The sequence below is a fragment of the Gavia stellata genome, chromosome 28 (assembly GCF_030936135.1).
Source record: "Gavia stellata isolate bGavSte3 chromosome 28, bGavSte3.hap2, whole genome shotgun sequence".
Taxonomy (NCBI): domain Eukaryota; kingdom Metazoa; phylum Chordata; class Aves; order Gaviiformes; family Gaviidae; genus Gavia; species Gavia stellata.
The window spans coordinates 8,155,105-8,174,929 of NC_082621.1; the positions used below are offsets into that span (position 1 = coordinate 8,155,105).

The following is a 19,825-nucleotide window of genomic DNA, read 5'->3' on the forward strand; positions in this document are numbered from 1 at the left end:
GGCTCTTATGCATATGGCAGAGACTGATCTATCCCACATTACATATCACTGAGACTCATGAGGATGGAAGGCTCAGGTGTTTATTCACAGGTAGCCGATGACGTTATTTTTCCCTCTGTCCCATACCTTTCCATTCCCTCTGATTCCATTCCATTGAAGGAAGGAACTGTTCTGTGTGTACAAGTGGCTCCTTAAATGACACAGTGATGTTGTTTGCATAAAGCCCTTTGTACTTCCCTTTGTTCTTCATGTGGACTTGGACTACCCAGTAAGAGAGTGATTTGTGGACTAACCACCACTATCCTAAATCATTCCACATGGAGAAAAGAGAACCAGAAAGCTTGTGGCGAGAAAAAGGAAGGAGAAAGAATTGAAAGAACAGGTTTCAGTAATTTACAAGATTATTGACAACTCTTTGTAGGTGGGTTCCTGAGTGGAGGGATGCATGGATGGATGGATGTGTAGAACTAGGTATGTGGATGGATGCATGGATGGAAGGAAGGATGGATGTCTAAGGAGAGACAATATGTTATTAAATTATTTTCTTTCCTGTTCTTGATTACATCCACATTCAACAGCACCTCAAATTTCTTGGTGTTTAGAAATAACCATACTCATTTGACACTCTCCCTTAAGGCCTCCTGAAACTGTGTGTTCTTCAAGCTATAGATGAATGGATTGAGCAGAGGAGATACCACAGTGTTCAAGATGGATACCACCTTGCTGAGGTCCAGTCTGTTGGTCTGGGTGGGTGTGAGGTACATGAAGATGCAGCTGCCGTACGTGACAGACACCACAGTGAGGTGAGAGGCGCAGGTGGAAAAGGCTTTCTGTCTGCCAGCCACAGAGGGGATTTTGACCACAGCAGTAATGATGTTGATATAGGATACAGCCGTAATAGCTAGGCTACCCAGTAGGGTGAACACCACTGGGATGAAATTCACGCACTCTAGAACCTTGGTATTTCCACATTTGAGCTGAATCATTGGTGTGCTCTCACAGAAAAAATGATTAATGATGTTTGAACCACAGAATGGCATCTGGACATTTACCACTGAAGGAGAAAGAATGAGGACGGCCCCACCAATCCAGGCATTAATCACCAGCAGGCTGCAGACTTGTGAGTTCGTAATGGCCACATAGTGTAGAGGTTTGCAGATGGCCACATACCTGTCAAAGGACAATACAGCTAACAGAACAAACTCAGAGGTACCTAGCATGAAGTAGAGAAAAGTTTGAGTGAGACAATCCCGTGAAGAAATTGGTTTTTTGCCTAAAGCCAGATTGGCCAATGCTTTGGGATGACAGCGGTGGCAAAGCCAACCTCTAAGATGGAGAAATTCCTGAGGAAGAAGTACATGGGAATCTGAAGGTGATGGTTTCTCAGGGTGATGGTGCTGTATATGGAATTAGATTATAGCAATGGAATTCAGGTGTCCTTGAGGACAGAGATGGAGACTCACGCTGGTAACTAAGATACGCATCCTGGTCAAGACAATGGTACTGTACAAGAACCTTCACGTAGACAATAACCTATTTAGTGTGTGTAATGGTGTGTAGTGACATACGATTCATTCTAGAGAAGTACTCTGGAATTTAATCAAGACTTGTATCCTAAGCTAACCTCAGGTGATTTCAATACTAAAAATTATGCCCCTAGGAGGAGATTTCATATGCAAATATAAGTCCACCTTAGTAGAATGAGTTACACTAAAATTAAGACATGCACAGATGGACTTTAGTATGAGTGACCAATCAGTTATTGCAATGTGATTCTCTGCTATTGTTTTGTATAAAAGACCCTGTGTGCTTCCGAGAGGTGTGCTGGCTGATGTTAAATGCCCGGCACCCCACTCTGCAGACTGGCAATAAAGACAAATATCTCGACTCAGTGTGTTGATTGGCATTTTGCACACCGGGTGAAGAACCCCGATTTAGGGACAACAATGGTGATGATGAGAATGTTACCTGTTAAAGTCAAGGTGTAGGTGACTAGTAGGATGGTAAAGGGCACATACTGGAGTTGATCATCATCAGCAACACCTAAGTCGATGAACTCCATCACTGTTGTTTGATTCTCCATCTGTAGCTTAGCTTTAAACAGATAAAAATATTTTATTTTTTTGTTTAAAAAACAAAAAGTAATGGGCAAGAGTCTTCAAAACCTTGTTCCTGAAATCAGCCAGTGTTCCACTAACAACTGGGTGTTCTTCCAAAGACGAGGATTCATCATGGCTCAATAAGGTCTCCACTCTGAATTGCCTGCTACCCTTGCGCACTGGTTTCTAAGATGAAGTCTACACTGCCTTTCTGAGTAATACTTAAATTCAATGCCCAGCATGTAAAGGCAAATGAATCCACACTGTAGAAGAAGCTCTTGAGTATGAAGCAGTGATCCTTCCCTCTCCTTCTGTGTCTGATCTTCACAGCCTAAAGAGACAGTTAAAATAAAATGGGACATGTGGGGGGCAGTGGGCAGTTAAAGAACTGGACCTTTATGGTGGGTGACCCTGATATAACATGTAAGCATAGGCATACCCAAGGGGAGCTCTGAAAAGGAGCATCACTTGATTGACCGCAGCCTTTATGAATACCTCCACTACCAAGGTTTAACTAAACCTCTCAACAATACTCCTTGCCCTTGCTGTCAGATTCTTAGTTAACTTCATCTTACACAAGGTGCTAAAAATAAGGTGCTAAATCTAAGTCGGCAACCATACTACTAGTATCTAGTACTTTCAGAGAGGAATTTGTCCCCTGATGAAATGATGATTAGCCCCTGGATTTGCTGAGGAGTGATTCAAAGAACAGAGGAGTCTATCTCCAGAAAGAAACAGAAGGTAAGAGTCTGCTCATCCACCTTCAAGCATCTTTCCTTGTAGAGAGCTACACGACCAAATCATCTAGAAACCTTTTTTGAACAATGGATATAAAAGGCATTTGTAGGACATGCTTCATCTCTTGCTAAAGTAGATACCTTAATTACATGAGAAGAATTGGTTTCCTGGATTGCCTATAACCAAAAAAAGACAGAGATGTAGATTTCCGTTTAAGTGAGAAAAAAATCCAACTTGTGGTGAGTAACTTACACTTAGACAATTGGGATGCTTAAACATAGAAGTCTAATAACATCTTAGGCACCACTGAGTATTCAGGACATCGATACAGTGCGGGCAGATTGGACATGTATTTATAGGATTCTGCAACCTGGAAATGAGATGGGAGATCATAAGGCATGCAAAATGCCCCTGAGTTATTCTACTGTCTTTTAAACCTTGTCAGAAGGACCCACTTGAATTCCTAGATTAATGAGACATCTACAGAGGAGTGGCAGACACTGGAGGACCATTGCCCCTAGGGGACACAATGGGAGGCTGGTCAGGTAACCCTGAGACATTTCAAAAGGAACTAAACACCTGTACGTATACAACCAAGTCAAGCATTTAATGCTGCCAAATGCCCTAAATGAGGTGCCTAAAACATGTGCAAGTTTTGCGTTAGTCACAGCAGGTTTTTCTAATTAGTTGATAACAATAAGCATTAGCAGGGATAGCTCATCTTCATCTTAAGCAGGTTATGAAGGTAAGTCTGAAAATGGCCTTCTGGACCTCTCTTGCTCTCTCCACTCACAATACACTGAGCCTAAAGTACTTCCTCAGACTTGGATGTCTAACTTGTAGATATAGATAGGAATGCTCCCTGGACTCTTGTGCAATGATTTTAATTACAATACTTCAATTCATGCCTATTACAATGAAAGGAGTACAAATTACTACTAAAGGTTAACAAGAATCCTGACTTAATCTATCAACAAATTTTGAGTTATAGCAGAGATAATAACAATAGTAGGAGGAGTGATAATAATATGGAACATTTAAATTGATAAAGTGACTACTTCTGATGAATTAATTGCACAGCACATTTAGAGAAGTTTACAAGGGCTAGAAAAACTTTTTTTGGGCAGAAGACAACAGACATTGTCCTAATAGACATGTTTTCATCCCCTTCAGGGAGTTGGATCATACGTCATGCTTCAGATCGTCTTTGTTATGATACTGTTATAAAGGAAGAGAGGAATACTCACCATGCTAAGTGAGAAAATGAAATATTCCTGGGAGGAAGACCTTTCGTTTTACAAACCCTTAGAAACATCTTTCAGATCATATCAGCTGGTTATTGTTCTGTCACCTAATCCCTTGAAATTGACTTTTAGCCAAAGAACGCTCCTCCTCCTCCTGAGGTGCCTTCTCTTCTGAGGAGGTTTTCTTATGCACGGGTCTCAGCGACCCGTCTTGTAAGTGACAAAGTCACATCTTATTTTCTAACATTTCAAGTATGCAGCTTTTTCTTAAATTAACCTGTATTCAGCAAAAAGATCTTTTGCATGTAGGCTGGTTATATGCATGTATAGCCTGCCTTCCCAAGTACAGTATATATTACTAAAAGGTTCAACACTGAGTGCCTAAAAGGAGAAAAAGGAAATGCTTAATTTAGTGCCATTAACATTGCTTCTATTTTGCAATTACTTTAAGAGATACTGGCCCAGCTTCTTCTCAGAGCTTTTCCTGTGTGAGTCGTTACACCAGTGCTATTTAATTTGGTTTATTCTACTTTTCTCCTTTCCCAAGATGACATGTGATGATCTTTCTAGGAAGATCCTTTGTGGTCTTCTGGGAGCGTAATTGTTTGTCACAGAAATGCCTTCTTTCTTGGCTTGTTCAATTGACTGGGCTTCATTCCAAGAGGTAAGAAGTTCAGACAGCAGTGGATATGATTAATCTTATGTGTCTTTAATATCAACATTGTGGAGCTTTGATTCAGTTCCCTACACATAAGCCCCTCACTACCAGAAGGACATTGAGTTGCTGGACCATGTCCAGAGACAGGCAACAAAGCTGGTGAGGCGTTTGGAGCACAAGTCTTATGAGGAACGGCTGAGGAAGCTGGGGTTGTTTAGCCTGGAGAAGAGGAGGCTGAGGGGATGTTACTGAAAATCGTAATGAAGAAAACTCTCCAAACCAAATGATAGCTTAGAAAGCCGACATTGGTTTATTGCAGCACTGTGTGCATGGGGGATTTCTCTTCCTAACATGCATACTGGGCTAAAATCATGACAAGTATTTAAAACAGTTAACAAAGTTAGTTACGCCTACTGATCCTACCCCTAAATTAACTATTAGTTAGTACTTTTCTTATTTCATCTTAAAGATGCAGTTCTCTTTTAATTCACTACGCATACTCAGAGAGTAGGGGGCTTAGTTGGGTTAGGGGCTTTTTGAGTTAGGAGGTGTGTTCTTTAACATTATAATGAGATTATAATGAGGCAAGTTAACTTTAGGGCACTATTTTGGCACTCTATTCCATTTTTCTAAAATTTGTCCTTGTGTTAATCGTTACTGCTAGTTAGTGGAGAGTTACTGGAGACAGTTTTTGTCTTTAATATGTCTAAATACCAGATGCATTTGTTATGAAGTATCTTCTTTACTTCCTTTCCATTCTTTTTCACTTGTTTTTGACCTTGTGTTTCAAGATGTTCTGTAACATTTTCCCCCTTTGAGACTTACGGATGTATTTTATAATTCCCATAAGTCTCAATCTTCCTTTACTTAGGTTCCACCAGTTAGACAGAAGGTGGTGGCATTTGTCACTTTTCTAATTAGGCCTTTTCACACATTTTCAAATCTATCCCATCTTCTTACAACCTGGAAAAGAAATAGAAATAGATAATATTTCCATTTTAACATGATTACACAATAATACAGTGTTTAAGAGTCCTGTTGAAATGGTTCTCTTCTTGTTTTCAAACTCTGACGGAGGAGTTGGTTAACTCATGCGTAGTAGATCCAGGACCTTTACAGTAGTTTAGACATGAGTTCAGCCTGTGTTCCGGTATTATCATTGTATCAATTCAGCGATGTAGTTAGGCTCATTAATTGCTCATACATGATCACAACTTAAGGTTTGGCAACTGCCCTTTCTGTATAAAGTTTATACAAAAGGGTTTGTCTTATAGCTAAATTGTATAGTAAATCTTTGGTATCAATCCCCCCCTTTTGAAGTAGTTAGATTTTCTTACTACTTCCATATATTATTCCTGTAAAACACCACTACCTCTTTGTCTACGCTTGTCTTTATCTAAATAATAGGAAACATTAGCCTGTTTAAAGGTTCCTGTGGTGTTATCATATTCTTCTAGTAAAGATGAGTTTACTGGTACAGTACCCCATGGGGTGGGCTGACCAGCCAAATGAGGAACTGAGATACATGCTGTAACACTGGTAAGATTATGCATTCTGCCAAACCCTTGTATCAAAGTTAGAATTAGGTTTTCATCCAAATCGATGTTGACCTCTCCATCTGTATCAACTTCCGCACTTCCTGACATCACTGCAAGAGATATAACCCAGAACTTCATGATTCCCAAGTTCATTTTAAGCGTAAAAGTCCCTCTTGTTTGATAGTCCATTCTGGTGATGTGGCTGGCTTGATCCTGCTGCGATGTATCCATGGAGTGACTCCTTCAAGCTTGACAGCAGTATAGGTGGTGAGTAAAATCTAGAGAGGTCCTTTCCATTTCTCTTTCAGCGGCTGGTCTGACCACGTCCTCAGATACACCCAGGCTGCAGGTTGGTATTGATGCACAGGCATGTCCAGGGATAGCAGCGCGCTCACAGTGACATACCTGCGGAGAGAGGACAGAACCCTTCCCAGAGAGATAACATATTCTTTCAGGTAATGTTTTCCTACAATTTCAGGATTAACTCTGTCACCTCACAAGGTTTACTGTATATGATCTCAAAAGGGCTAACCTTTTCTTTAGTTCTAGGCTGGATATGTATTCGTAGCAAAGCTAAGGGTAAAACATCGAGCCACTTGGCAAATTTTACTTACCTGTCTTTTTAGGCTTTGATTCATTCTTTCTACTTTCCCACTTGATTGAGGTCTCCATGGGGTATGGAGATCCCATTTTACCCCTAATGCTTTAGCTAAACCTTGCACAGCTTCCGCTACAAAGTGTGGGCCCCTATCCAAAGATAGTCCAATGGGTACCCCAAATCTCGGTATTATTTCCTTAAGTAACACTTTTGCTACTTCTTTTGCCTTGTTGGTAAGACCAGGGAAAGCTTCTGGCCAGCCTGAAAAAGTTTCTAACATTACTAAAAGATACCGGTATCCATTTTGCTGCGGTAATTTGGAAAAGTCTGTTTGCCAACAGTCTCCTGGACTGTTTCCTCTCTTTGTCACCCCTGATAAAGGCCTGTGGGGTAAGTGAGGATTGTTCTTCAGGCATAATTCACATTTCTTCACTATGCTTTTGACTATTCCAGTCATTTGTACACTTAGCACTTGTGTTTTTAATGCTTCAACCATTGTTTCAATTCCCCAGTGAGTTTCTTGGTGTTTCTTATTAGCCAATTCATGTATAATTTCCTGCGTAACTACTACTCGATGTGAAGGAGTCACCCATCACCCTTCTTGGGTTTTATTTGCCTTCAGTAGCTTAGCCAATTGGTTATCTTCTGGTATATACAGTGGACTCTTAGGTCCTATCCTCTAAATCTTTTCTGGCAAAACTAGCAATATTTGACCTTCAGCTGCTTCTCTCACAGCTTTATCTGCCATGTGGTTTCCTATGTGCATTGGGCTATTTCTGAACTGATATGCCTTGCAATGCATAATTGCCACTAATCAAGGTAGATTAATTGCTTGTAATAATTGTTGAATCATTGGTCCATATTTGATTGGGGAGCCTTGAGATGTTAAGAGGCCCCTTTCTTTCCAAACAGCTCCATGAGCGTGAACCACTCCAAAGGCAAATTTTGAATCTGTCCATATATTAACAGTTTTACCTTTTGAAAGTTCTAATGCTCTCAGCAAGGCTATGAGCTCTGCTTTCTGGGCCAAAGTGTTGGATGGCAGAGTTTTGGCCTCAATTACTTCCTTACCAGTTACCACTGTGTAACCTGTTTTTCGTGTGCCGTTCCACATAAAGCTGCTACCATCTACAAATTGGTCCCAGTCCACATTTTCTATTGGCATGTCTTTCAAGTCTGCTCTGCTGGAGTACGTCTGTTCTACTGTTTGCGAATAGTCGTGAGTTAATTCTTCTCCATCAGCATCAGTAGTTAGAAAGGTCGCTGGATTCAGGATTGTAGTTACTTTCAGCTCCACATCGTCTTGTTCCAGAAGAACGGCTTGATATTTCAGCATGTGGCTTGGTGACAAGCAGTGTCCTCCTTTTTGTTCTAGCACTGCTGTAAATGCATGAGGCACAAATGCAGTTAGTTTTTGCCTGAACGTCAATTTTTGGGCCTCTTGGATCAGTAATACTGTAGCCACCACTGCTCAGAGACATGCTGGCCATCCTTTGCTAACATTGTCTAGTTGTTCTGAAAAATACCCCACTGGTCTTCTGCACGATCCCAGTCTCTGGGCCAATACCCCTAAGACAATATGCAGTCTGTCATGCACAAATAATTCAAATGGTTTTTCCAAATTCAGAAGGCCTAGGGCTGGAGCATTCATTAAAGCTTGTTTCAATTTCATAAATGCATCTCTGCACTCCTGAGCCCAAACAAGGAGGTTTCCCTCCCCTTGTACAGCTTTATATAGCGGTTCAACAGTGAGTCTAAAATTCATTATCCATAGGCAACACCATCCGGTCATTCCGGGAAATGCTTTGAGATTTAGGTTCGGGAATCTGGTGAATGGCCTCTTTTCTTCCAGTTCCAAGACTATGCTGGCCCTGGGAAATTGCGTACCCCAAATACGTTACTTCCTGCTGGGCGATCTGTGCCTTTTTCCGGGATACCTTGTACCCTGCTGTCCCTGTTTAGTCCCAGCCGGCAGCTAAGCACCACACAGCCACTCGCTCACTCCCCCCAGGTGGGATGGGGGAGAGAATAGGAAGAGTAAAAGTGAGAAAACTTGTGGGTTGAGATAAAGACAGTTTAATAGGTAGAGCAAAAGCTGCACAAGGAAGCAAAGCAAAACAAGGAATTCATTCACCACTTCCCATCGGCAGGCAGGTGTTCAGCTATCTGCAGGGAAGCAGGGCTCCATCACGTGTAACGGTTGCTTGGGAAGAAAAACGCCATTACTCCGAATGTCCCCCCTTTCCTTCTTCTTCCCCCAGCTTTATATGCAGAGCATGACGCCATATGGTGTGGAATATCCCTTTGGTCAGTTGGGGTCAGCTGTCCCTCCCAAATTCTTGTGCACCCCCAGCCTACTTGCTGGTGAGGTGATGTGAGAGGCAGAAAAGGCTTTGACACTGTGTAAGCCCTGCTCAGCAGTAACTAAAACATCCCTGCTTTATCAACATTGTTTCCAGCCCAAATCCAAAACACAGCCCCATACTAGCTGCTATGAAGAAAGTTGACTCTATCCCAGCCAAAACCAGCACACCTGCCAGCCCCAGAATGTTTAGGAAATCTATTGTCATTTGTATGGAATCCTCCTTGTTACTTGCTGCTAGCAGCATGTCATCTATGTACTGTGGCAAGGTGATATTTTTATGCATCTTTTGCCAGTCTTCTAATTCTTTGGCTAATTGATTTCCAAAGATCGTAGGGCTATTCAAATCCTTGTGGTAATACTGTGCAGCACAACTGAGTTTTTCTACCGGTCTTAGGGCTTTCCCACTCAAAAGCGAACAGTTCCTGACTCTCAGCTGCTAATGGAAGGCAAAAGAATGCATCTTTCAAGTCCAATACAGTAAACCATTTGTGTGTTTCCTTCAGGGTGGTCAAGAGAGCATACGGGTTTGCCACTATCAGGTGAACATCCTGTACAATTTGATTTAGAGCCCTTGAATCCTGGAACAATCTATACTCTTTCTGAATGTGGCTTTTTAATTGGTAAGATGGGAGTGTTGTATTCTGATTGTCATTCTTTTAATAATCCACAATATACAAATTGTTCTATTAATGGTTCTAATCCTTTTCTTGCTTCTAATTTAATTGGATACTGTTTCTGTCTTACCGGTCTGGCGTCTGGTTTCAACTGGATGATTACTGGTTCTGCCGCTCGGGATCGTCCTGGTGTTCCTGAAGCCCATACTAGAGGTGTTACAGCATTTCCAACTTCTTCTGGTATTTCCTGTAACTCGGTTTCCTTCTGTAACATAAAAACTTAAGGATCCAAAGCTTTATTTCCAGGAATATGGATTTGGATTTTTCCTTTTGAAAAAGTAATCTGTGCATTCAATTTGCTTAATATGTCTCGTCCTAATAGCGGCACAGGGCAATTAGGAATATAGAGAAATTGATGGGTTAACACCCTTTTCCCAATTTTAAACTTCAAAGGCTGGAAAACGGCCTATTTTCTTTCCATCCTGTGGCACCAATAATTGATGTGCTTTGCTTACTCAAATTAGCTTTGCATGTATTCAATACTGAATAAGTGGCCCCCATATCTACTAAAAATTTAACTTTTTCATTCCCCAACTTTACTATAACCAGAGGTTCTGTTGGGGAGGGTTTCTGAACCTTCCCCCGGTCTCCCTCAGTCTGAACCTAATGTCATCATGTTAACAGCCTGCCTTGGCATTTCCTCAAGGCCTTGTCCTCTTAACTGTGGACACTCCCTTTTCCAGTGTCCTTTCTGCTTACAGAAAGCACACTGATCTTTCTCCAAGGATATTCCGGCCCTTTGTGCTTTACAGGGAAACCTTCTCCCCTTCTTAAATCTGTTATCACAGAGGCACTACCACCATACCCCTCGCTTCTGTGAATCACATATTTAAGAATTATCATTCAAATCCACATTCATTACACAATCTTTACAAACTTCACTCACAGAAACAAAAATAATTCCCCACACGAAAATCAAAACCACAATTGCAACATCAGAAAGCCCCGTTCATCCCACTCTCTAACGTTGTCCAGTCCATGTTTTGCCTGTTACCTCTCCCAATTACTATCCTTATCTCAAATTCTTCCTCCTGTTACTCTTCTTCCCATTTTTCTTTGTATTTCTTGCATCGCCTGCTGATGCTACTTGCTGAACAACAACGCTTAGGTGTTTTCTTATTTTCTGCCTCTAGAGCCAATACACCACTTCGACCTTCAATCAAGCCACACTCCTTAAGTATATCATAATTATCCCACAACGCAAAGAACAAATTCACATATGGTATCTCATCCCATTTTCCTTCGCGTCTACAGAACAGCATTAATTGCAACACAGTATTGTAGCTTATACTTCCATTCTTAGGCCATTTCTCCTGATCATCCAGAGTATACAAGGGCCACCAATGATTCCAATATTCTACCAGCTTTTTCCGAGGAAGGGGATCACCCCCAAACTTGCTCCAGTGGCTTAGTATACACCCCAGAGGAGAGCACTTAAGAATTCCCCCTTCAGTAGATTGTCCAGTTCCCATTATGTAAAATTACCACGTATGTTTGCCCAAGCCAAACCAAAATCCGGACTCTGTGCGTCCCTGAGGTAGTGTACGGATTACACAAGATTACACAGTAGTGCACTCCCGATATCAATACCAGCAGCTCAATACTGCATACTAAATTCAGATATGACTTATTTGCAAGCGACCAATACGAATACCAATATTAATATCAAATACAAATACCAATGTCATTAGTCTCTCAGAGAGCTGTCGCAGAAACTCACCCAACCAGGGAGTTGGAGGGCCTCCCTGAAAATACTCCGGTGTGCGCTGGAGTCCTCACGATTCCTCTGGTCCGTTGAGATTCCAGAGAGCAGGTCCCATCTGGGTCGCCAAATTCTGTTACAGAAAATCGTAACGAAGAAAACTCTCCAAACCAAATGATAGCTTAGAAAGCCGACACTGGTTTATTGCAGCACTGTGTGCATGGGGGATTTCTCCTCCTAACATGCATACCAGGTTAAAATCATGACAGGTATTTAAAACAGTTAATAAAGTTAGTTACACCTACTGATCCTACCCCTAAATTAACTATTGGTTATTTCTTACTTCATCTTAAAGATGCAGTTCTCTTTTAATTCACTACGCATGCTCAGAGAGTAGGGGGCTTAGTTGGGTTAGGGGCTTTTCGAGTTAGGAGGTGTGTTCTTTAACATTATAATGAGATTATAATGAGGCAAGTTAACTTCGTGTTTCGAGATGTTCTGTAACAGGGAGACCTTATTGCTCTCTACAACTACCTGAAAGGGGGTTGTGGTGAGGTGGATGTTGGTCTCATCTCGCATGTAACTAGCGATAGAACAAGAGGAAATGGCCTCAAGTTGCACCAGGGGAGGTTTAGACTGGATATTAGGAAAAATTTCTTTACTGAGAGAGTGGTCAAGCATTGGAACAGGCTGCCCAAGGAGGTGGTGGAGTCACCGTCACTGAAGGTGTTCAAAAAATGTGTAGAAGTGGGCATGGTGGTGTTGGGTTGATGGCTGGACTTGACGATCTTAAAGTCTTTTCCAATCTTAATGATTCTGTGATTCTAATGGCAATTTATACCTTAGGGTATCCAGGCTTCTTTCGCAGTTTCAGAAGGGTTCAAGAATCTCAGCCAAAGTCCCAAGGCTTCTTTGTATGGGGTCACCTGGTTAAACCGGTTTTGGAGTACAAAGGTGAGATGCAGGGAGTTGTGATTTGACTCAGCTTTGTCTCACCTTGACAGATCTTTATATATGCAGAGATGACTTGGGGCAGCTGTGGAAAGGGCTCAGCCTGGGGTTGCCTGAACGCTGCTGAACCGGAATGGAGCCATGAATACTCCCTTAACAAAGAAAATCCCCTGAGTACCATTCCACCACTATTCAGTAACTTTGTGTGCTAGACATCACAAAATTAGCCATACAGGCTAAGGAGCCATCAAGGCACCAGAGATAAACAGTCACACGTAATCCTGCCCCCACCCATCAAATCAGGGAATAAAAACCATAAGGTATCGGCAGAAAAGTGGAGAGTCTTTTTCCAGTGATACAGCTGGCCTGTAGGAGAGTCTCCCCGCCCTGTCCAGGACGCTGTACAAGGTAACTTCCCAGGCATTAAGAGGCCTTACCTGAGAGAGAATGTAAGTGATTAAGAAACATACGTATGTTATTTGGCACGCTTTATGATCGTGATTAGTGCACTCTTTTAAGCTACTAATATCTAGCGTGCTTGTGGTTTGTGTTAGTACATTCTGGAAATCACCTGTAGGTTGTAATAGTGTATTTAACTGTAATAGTGCATTCCTCCATTGTATCCATAAAACCCTGCAATAGTGGCGTATTGGACCTGTGAGTGAATTTCAAATAAATTGTTAATTTGAACCTTACAGTGAAGTCTCTTTCGCTCCATCACAATCTTCCACGTTACTTATGCTGTCAAATCCAACAACTGCATGAACTGCAAAGTAAGGACAGGATTAAGGACAGGATTCATCTCGGTTGACAGTCTAAATCCAAGACAGTGGTTCAGAGACTGCCTTCAGCCAAGAGAGGAATATTGATCCCTCCAAAGGATGAGTTTACAATAATTTTAGCCATCAGTCTTAAGAAAAATAAATCACATTGCATAGATCCTTTTTGGCCATGCATGGAGCAAACAACTGTAACTTAGACGTAAAAGCCAGAGGTCACAATAACTTGGGAAGATTCATGCCACTCTTTTTCTTAGCTCCATCTTAAGCACCTTCGTTTTTGAAAATGATGCTGGCTTGTAATGATCAGCCAATGGGGGTGACAGGGAGATGAAGCACAAATGTAAGTCATCCTAAGTTGCAGAGGGGGGAATCAGCTGCGGATGCAGACATTTGGATTTAGGCAAGTACAGTGAAGCTTTGTATCTGCAAGGTGGGTGTCTCAACACTTGATACAGTCAGTGCAGATCCACTTAGTGAAGTCAATTAAGCCAGCAGAGCAATTAATCTGGTCAAATGCAGGTCTCCTTTAAAGTGACCTAAAACACCCTCTTGGCCTCAGTGGCTTTGTTGACCAGCTCTCCCCCAAACAACTGGGGGATCAGAAGATCAGAACTTGGGCACCTCAGAAGCACAGGGACTCCGACATGGAAGACATCAGCAGTGGGAGGAGTCCGTTGCCTGAATACTGGTGTCTGAATATTGACATCTAGTGACATCTTGCACACACAGGGATCCCACCTGCCCTCCAAATGCTGCTTCAGGGGGTGAGAAGCTGAGACTATCCCACAAGTCCTTTGTCAGACCCATTTGAAAGTCTCAAATACCATTAGACGCCTGTGTTAAGGCAAATCAACCCTTCCCTTGGAGCGTGTCTATGCTGCCGGCTTGGGTAGCAAGTTTTCAGGCCAGGGTTCTGTCCCTTTGACACGCTGCTTTGCGGAAAAATTAGATGGTTCCCAGGATCCCTTCTGCAGAAAAATTTCAAGGTAATGCTCAAGATGAAGTCTCAGAGAGTTTTAGTGGCTTGCTCAGGCCAAAGACTGCTCAGAGAGGTCAAAGGATTTGCTTCCTGCATTAATCTAGAAAATTCTTCAGCTCCCTCAAAGCCAAGAAAGGCCACAGAGGACCAAGAGGCAAGTTGGGCCATGCTGATAGCATCCCTGAAGTTAGTGAAGACCTAGGAAATTCGTATCTTCAGAAACTTCTTGGTACTCCAGGTACATGACAGGGATCTTTACAGGGCATAGCTAGCATAGTGCTGAGCAATGCCTTTGGATGAAGTAGATCAGTGGTGTCCAAAGTGGGGTGTGCAAAACGATCCATTGGGGAGTGGGAAGAAAATATATTTGTAACATTAATATTTAAAATAAAATCAAATCTTTATCCCATCTTTTTTTTAATTTCTATTTGTATATATGTTTTATAATGTACATAATGTGTTAGTGCAGTAGTATATGTACGTAATTTATAAGTAAATAAATATATCAGGGGTGCATGCTCAAAAATTTTTTACTAATGGGGTGCATGATCGAAAGTGTTTCAAGACCACTGAAGTAGATCATGTTAAGGCCATTGCTGTATTCATTGCTGTGAAGTACCAGACCAGAAATGCCTGTGCTGTGGAAGCAATGCCTGAAAGGTTGGTACATGAGGAAGTACAAAGCACAGTGTAACTGCTACCACTCAGAGAATACTTGAAGCACTGATTGTGTATCTTTGATGTCACCAGACCTCTCCAGTGGAAGATAATCATAAACAGATGGGCAGGGGAAGAGGTAAACATCTGAAATCATATCAACATATAGAGTGCAGGTGTAGCTTTAGGCTGAGGGAAAACTTGGAAAATTTGACTTCTCCGTGTAAACATGGAACTGCAGAGCCTTGATTCAAGTTGCCCAGTCTGGTTTTGAAATCCTCCAAGGACATCTCTGGGTAACCTCTTTCCAATGCTTGACTATTTTCGAGGTGAAAAAAGGTTTCTTTTAAGTACAGCCTGTTTTAAATTTAAGCCTCTTGTTTCCCATCTTCCCACCTTACACAACTATGAAGAGCCTGGCTCTCTGCTTTTCATAACATGTATTGAAGGGCTGTTGTTAGGTTCCTTTGAAGCCTTCCTTCCCCTAGGACCAAGAAGCCCTCCTCCCTCAGACGTTCCTCACATGACTTGCTAAAGCCACCAACCACTTTTGTGTACCTCTGGATTTGCTCCAATTTGTTGATGTCTTTCCTGAAGTGGGGGACCCAAAACTTGATGCAGCTGTCTAGACGTGGTCTAATGAGTGCCAGCTAGAGGGAAACACTTCCCTTGATCTAGTGGCTACGCTCCTGTTAATGCAGCCCAGCGTGCTGTTGGCTTGCTTTGCGGCCAGGGCATACTGCTTGTTTTATGTTCAGCTTGCTGCTCACAGGGTCCTCCAAGCACTTATCTGCAGAGCTGTTCCCAAGACAGTGGGTCCCCAGTATGCATTTTTGCCAAAGGTGAACGTACATTTGTCCTTGCTAAACTTCTTGCAGTTCCTGTTGGCCCCATTCCTCCTGCCTAAGTCCTTTGGAATTGCAGCCCTGCCTTTAGGCGTATTGACTGGTCCCCTCAATTTGGTGTCATCGGTGAAACTGACAAGAATGCACTCCCTTGGCCCTCCTCCAGGTCACTGATGAACATGATGGGTCCTGATACAGACCCCCACAGCACTCCACTTACTAACAGCCTCCAAGCTGAGCACAACCTATCGGTCACTATCTTCTGAGTACAACTGTCCAACTAGTTTTTTACCCGTCTAATTGTCCACTCGTCCAGACCATAATGACCTAACTTAGATACAAGGATTTTGTGGGAAGCAATGCTGAAAGCCTTGTTAAAGTCAAAGTAAACGACATCCAGTGCTCTCTCCTTGTCCATAAATCCAGCCGTTTCATCATAGAAGGCGATCATGTTGATCAGGCAAGTTTTACGCTTGGTAAATCCAGACTGACTTTTCACAGGTTACTTTCTTCTTCTTCTTCATGTGGCTAGAAATGTGTCTTCTGTCTCTAACCAGGCAGTACTCTACTTTTTTTCTCTATATATGCTTCCTTACAGCTCTTTGGTAGTTGTCTGAGCCATGGATACAGCTGTGTCATAACACAGTCGTGTCTTAGATCCTTGATACACTGGTAGCTGAATCCTGGCTAGGGTAGGGGCTTACAGCAGGGTCTGCAGACATAAGATTACAGCTCTTTCCCCTGATGACCTGGTATCTTCTGATCATCAGTGCTATCACTCTAGTTGTTTAATAGTAGAGTCTGGTAGCAGGCCAAGTCTCTGCTTACACCCCTACTTAGCAGGCTGCAGACACCACAAGACCCAAGTTCTTCTTAGTGGCAGTGTTAACGGCTAAACCCCGTCTTACTCCTGCTTCCACAGTTGATTCATGAGAACATTCTGCTCAGGTCTTGAGCTGTGATGCTTTAGCTTTACTAAACAAGCCAGTTGCATTAACAAACACTTGACAATTCCATGAAAATTTATTATTTTAACACATTAATAGTTAAATTGTGAAAGTCTCTCTCTGGCACAAGCATATTCAAAAGTAATTTTATGCCTGCACACTATAAAACAGTATAACACACAATAACTTCAAATACACAAAAATATTAATGCTAAATGCTGGCTATTCAGTGGTAGCAGCATTTGCTTTGCATACGACATTCTAATGCATACCTGAAATAAATTTGTCACATCTTGTGGCAAACATCAGTGGCCTATACAACTATCAGTAGTTTGCAATAATATCATCATTTCTTTTCCTATCTGTTGAGTGGTTGAACAGCTTGCCCTATTGTCAGTGACTTCATTCACAGAGCACAAAACCCTCTCATACTTTTTTTTTTTTTTGTAATTAACTAATATTGTCTCCAATAAACTACAGGTTTCTGAGATCTTTTGTTGTTAATTTGATTACTACCCTTTGGTTACAGATTTCCCTTTTGGCAAATCAATAAACTTAATACTTAGCATGAAATAAAAATAAGTTGAAAAAGGTCATGGGTCAAGATAAAGACCAGGAGATCACTGACTGATAACCATCACAGGCAAAACAGACTTGACTTGGGGAAAACTGATTTCATTTGTTGCTGTTTAAAATCACAGAATCACAGAATCACTAAGGTTGGGAAAGACCTGTAAGATCATCAAGTCCAACCATCAACCAAAAAAAAAACCCACCACCATGCCCATTAAACCATGTCCCACAATGCCACGTCCACACGTTCCTTGAATACCTCCAGGGAGGATGACTCCACCACTTCCCTGGGCAGTTTATTCCAGTGTCTCACCACTCTCTCAGTAAAGAGATTTTTCCTAATATCCAGCCTGAACCTCCCCTGGCGTAACTTGAGGCCATTTCCTCTTTTCCTGTCACTCATCACTTGGGAGAAGAGACCAACACCCACCTCTCTGCAACCTCTTTTCAGGTAACTGTAGAAAGCAATGAGGTCTCCCCTCAGCCTCCTCTTCTCCAGACTGAACAATCCCAGTTCCCTCAGCCGCTCCTCATCAGACTTGTGCTCTAGACCCCTCACCAGCTTCATCGCCCTTCTCTGGACATGCTCCAGCACCTCAGTATCTTTCTTGTAGTGAGGGGCCCAAAACTGAACACAGTACTCGAGGTGCGGCCTCACCAGCACTGAGTACAGGGGCACGATCATTTCCCTGGTCCTGCTGGCCACGCTATTTCTGATACAGGCCAGGATGCCGTTGGCCTTCCTGGCCACCTGGGCACACTGCTGGTTCATATTCAGCCAGCTGTCAATCAACAGCCCCAGGTCCTTTTCTGCAGGGGAGCTTTCCAGCCACTCGTCCCCAAGCCTGTAGCATTGCATGGGGTTGTTGTGAACCAAGTGCAGGACCTGGCACTTGGCCTTGTTGAACCTCATACAATTGGCCTGGGCCCATTGATCCAGCCTGTCCAGATCCCTCTGCAGAGCCTTCCTACCCTCGAGCAGATCGACACTCCCGCCCAACTTGGTGTCGTCTGCAAACTTGCTGAGGGAGCACTCGATCTCCTCATCCAGATCATCGATAAATATATTAATTTCCATCGACTGCAGGGAAATACCTGCTCCACTGTGGTCTTTCACACTGGCTAGAGGGGAATATCTGATCTGGCACCCAGAGTACCTCCTACCTCTCTTTCATCTCTGATCTCGGTGTTTGCAGGATTGTTTCTCACACTTTTTTTCCTCACTCCTCACTGTTGTGCAGCATTTTCCCTTTCTTAAATATGTTTTCAGAGAGGCGCCACCAGCTTCACTGGTTGGCTCAATGCTAGTCTGAAGTGGTTCTGCTGTCAAGCTGGCTGGAATCATCTGTGTCTAGCATGAGGGCAACCCCTGGTCTCTTCTCACACAGGCCACCCTGCTGAACATCAGCTCTCTGCTGAACACCACTTTCATTCCATAGTCCAGCTGTATCACCCAAGCCTTCATTTTCTGTGCTGCAGCCAACTTAGCCTTTCTCACCATGATGGTCTGTCATGACCTAAAGAGTAACCCAGCCTGAGGGTGTGTAGAGATCATGACTGTGTGTTCGTAGGATTCCATAATACACAGGGACACAGAGGCTTTTATCCTCAGAAATTCTCTATTACAGATTACCACAAATACTCCACAAATCACCGCTAGCAAGTATACTACTACAAAAATCACCACTAGGAAGTATACCTATGATTAATAAAGAGAATAAATATAAATCAAGCTATTACAAATTACTATCAACAATCAAGAATATCGTTGTGGTGGGTTGACCCTGCCTGGATGCCAGGTGCCCACCAAAGCCGATCTGTCACTCCCCCTCCTCAGCTGGACAGGGGAGAGAAAATATAACCAAAGGCTCATGGGTAAAGATAAGGACAGGGACGTCACTCAGCAATTCCTGTAATGGGCAAAACAGACTCAACTTGGGGAAATTAGTTGAATTTATTGCCAATCAAATCAGAGCAGGACAATAAGAAATAAAACAAAAAATCTTATAACACCTTCCCCCCATCCCTCCCTTGTTCCCAGGCTCAACTGTACTCCCAATTTGCTCTACCTCCTCCCGCCGAGATGCACATGGGGACAGGGAATGGGGGTTGCCCTCAGTTCATCACAGGTTGTTTCTGCCACTCCTTCCTCCCCAGGGGGAGGACTCCTCACACTCTTCCCCTGCTCCAACATTGGGGCCTCCTATGCGAGTGTGCTGGTTTTGGCTTGGGTAGAGTTAATTTTCTTCATAGTAGCTAGTATGGGGCTGCGTTTTGGATTTGTGCTGGAAACAGTATTGATAAAGCAGGGATTTTTTAGTTACTGCTGAGCAGGGCTTACACAGAGTCAAGGCCTTTTCTGCTTTTCACACCACCCCACCAGAGAGTAGGCTGGGGGTGCACAAGAAGTTGGGAGGGGACACAGCTGGGACAGCTGACCCCAACTGACCAAAGGGGTATTCCATACCATATGAC

General features: G+C 42.7%; 1 pseudogene; it reads right to left on the minus strand.

Annotated features, from left to right (window-relative positions):
• Positions 1 to 614: 614 nt before the first annotated feature.
• On the minus strand, positions 615 to 2,083 carry LOC132319427 (olfactory receptor 6C74-like; annotated as a pseudogene).
• Positions 2,084 to 19,825: the final 17,742 nt, after the last annotated feature.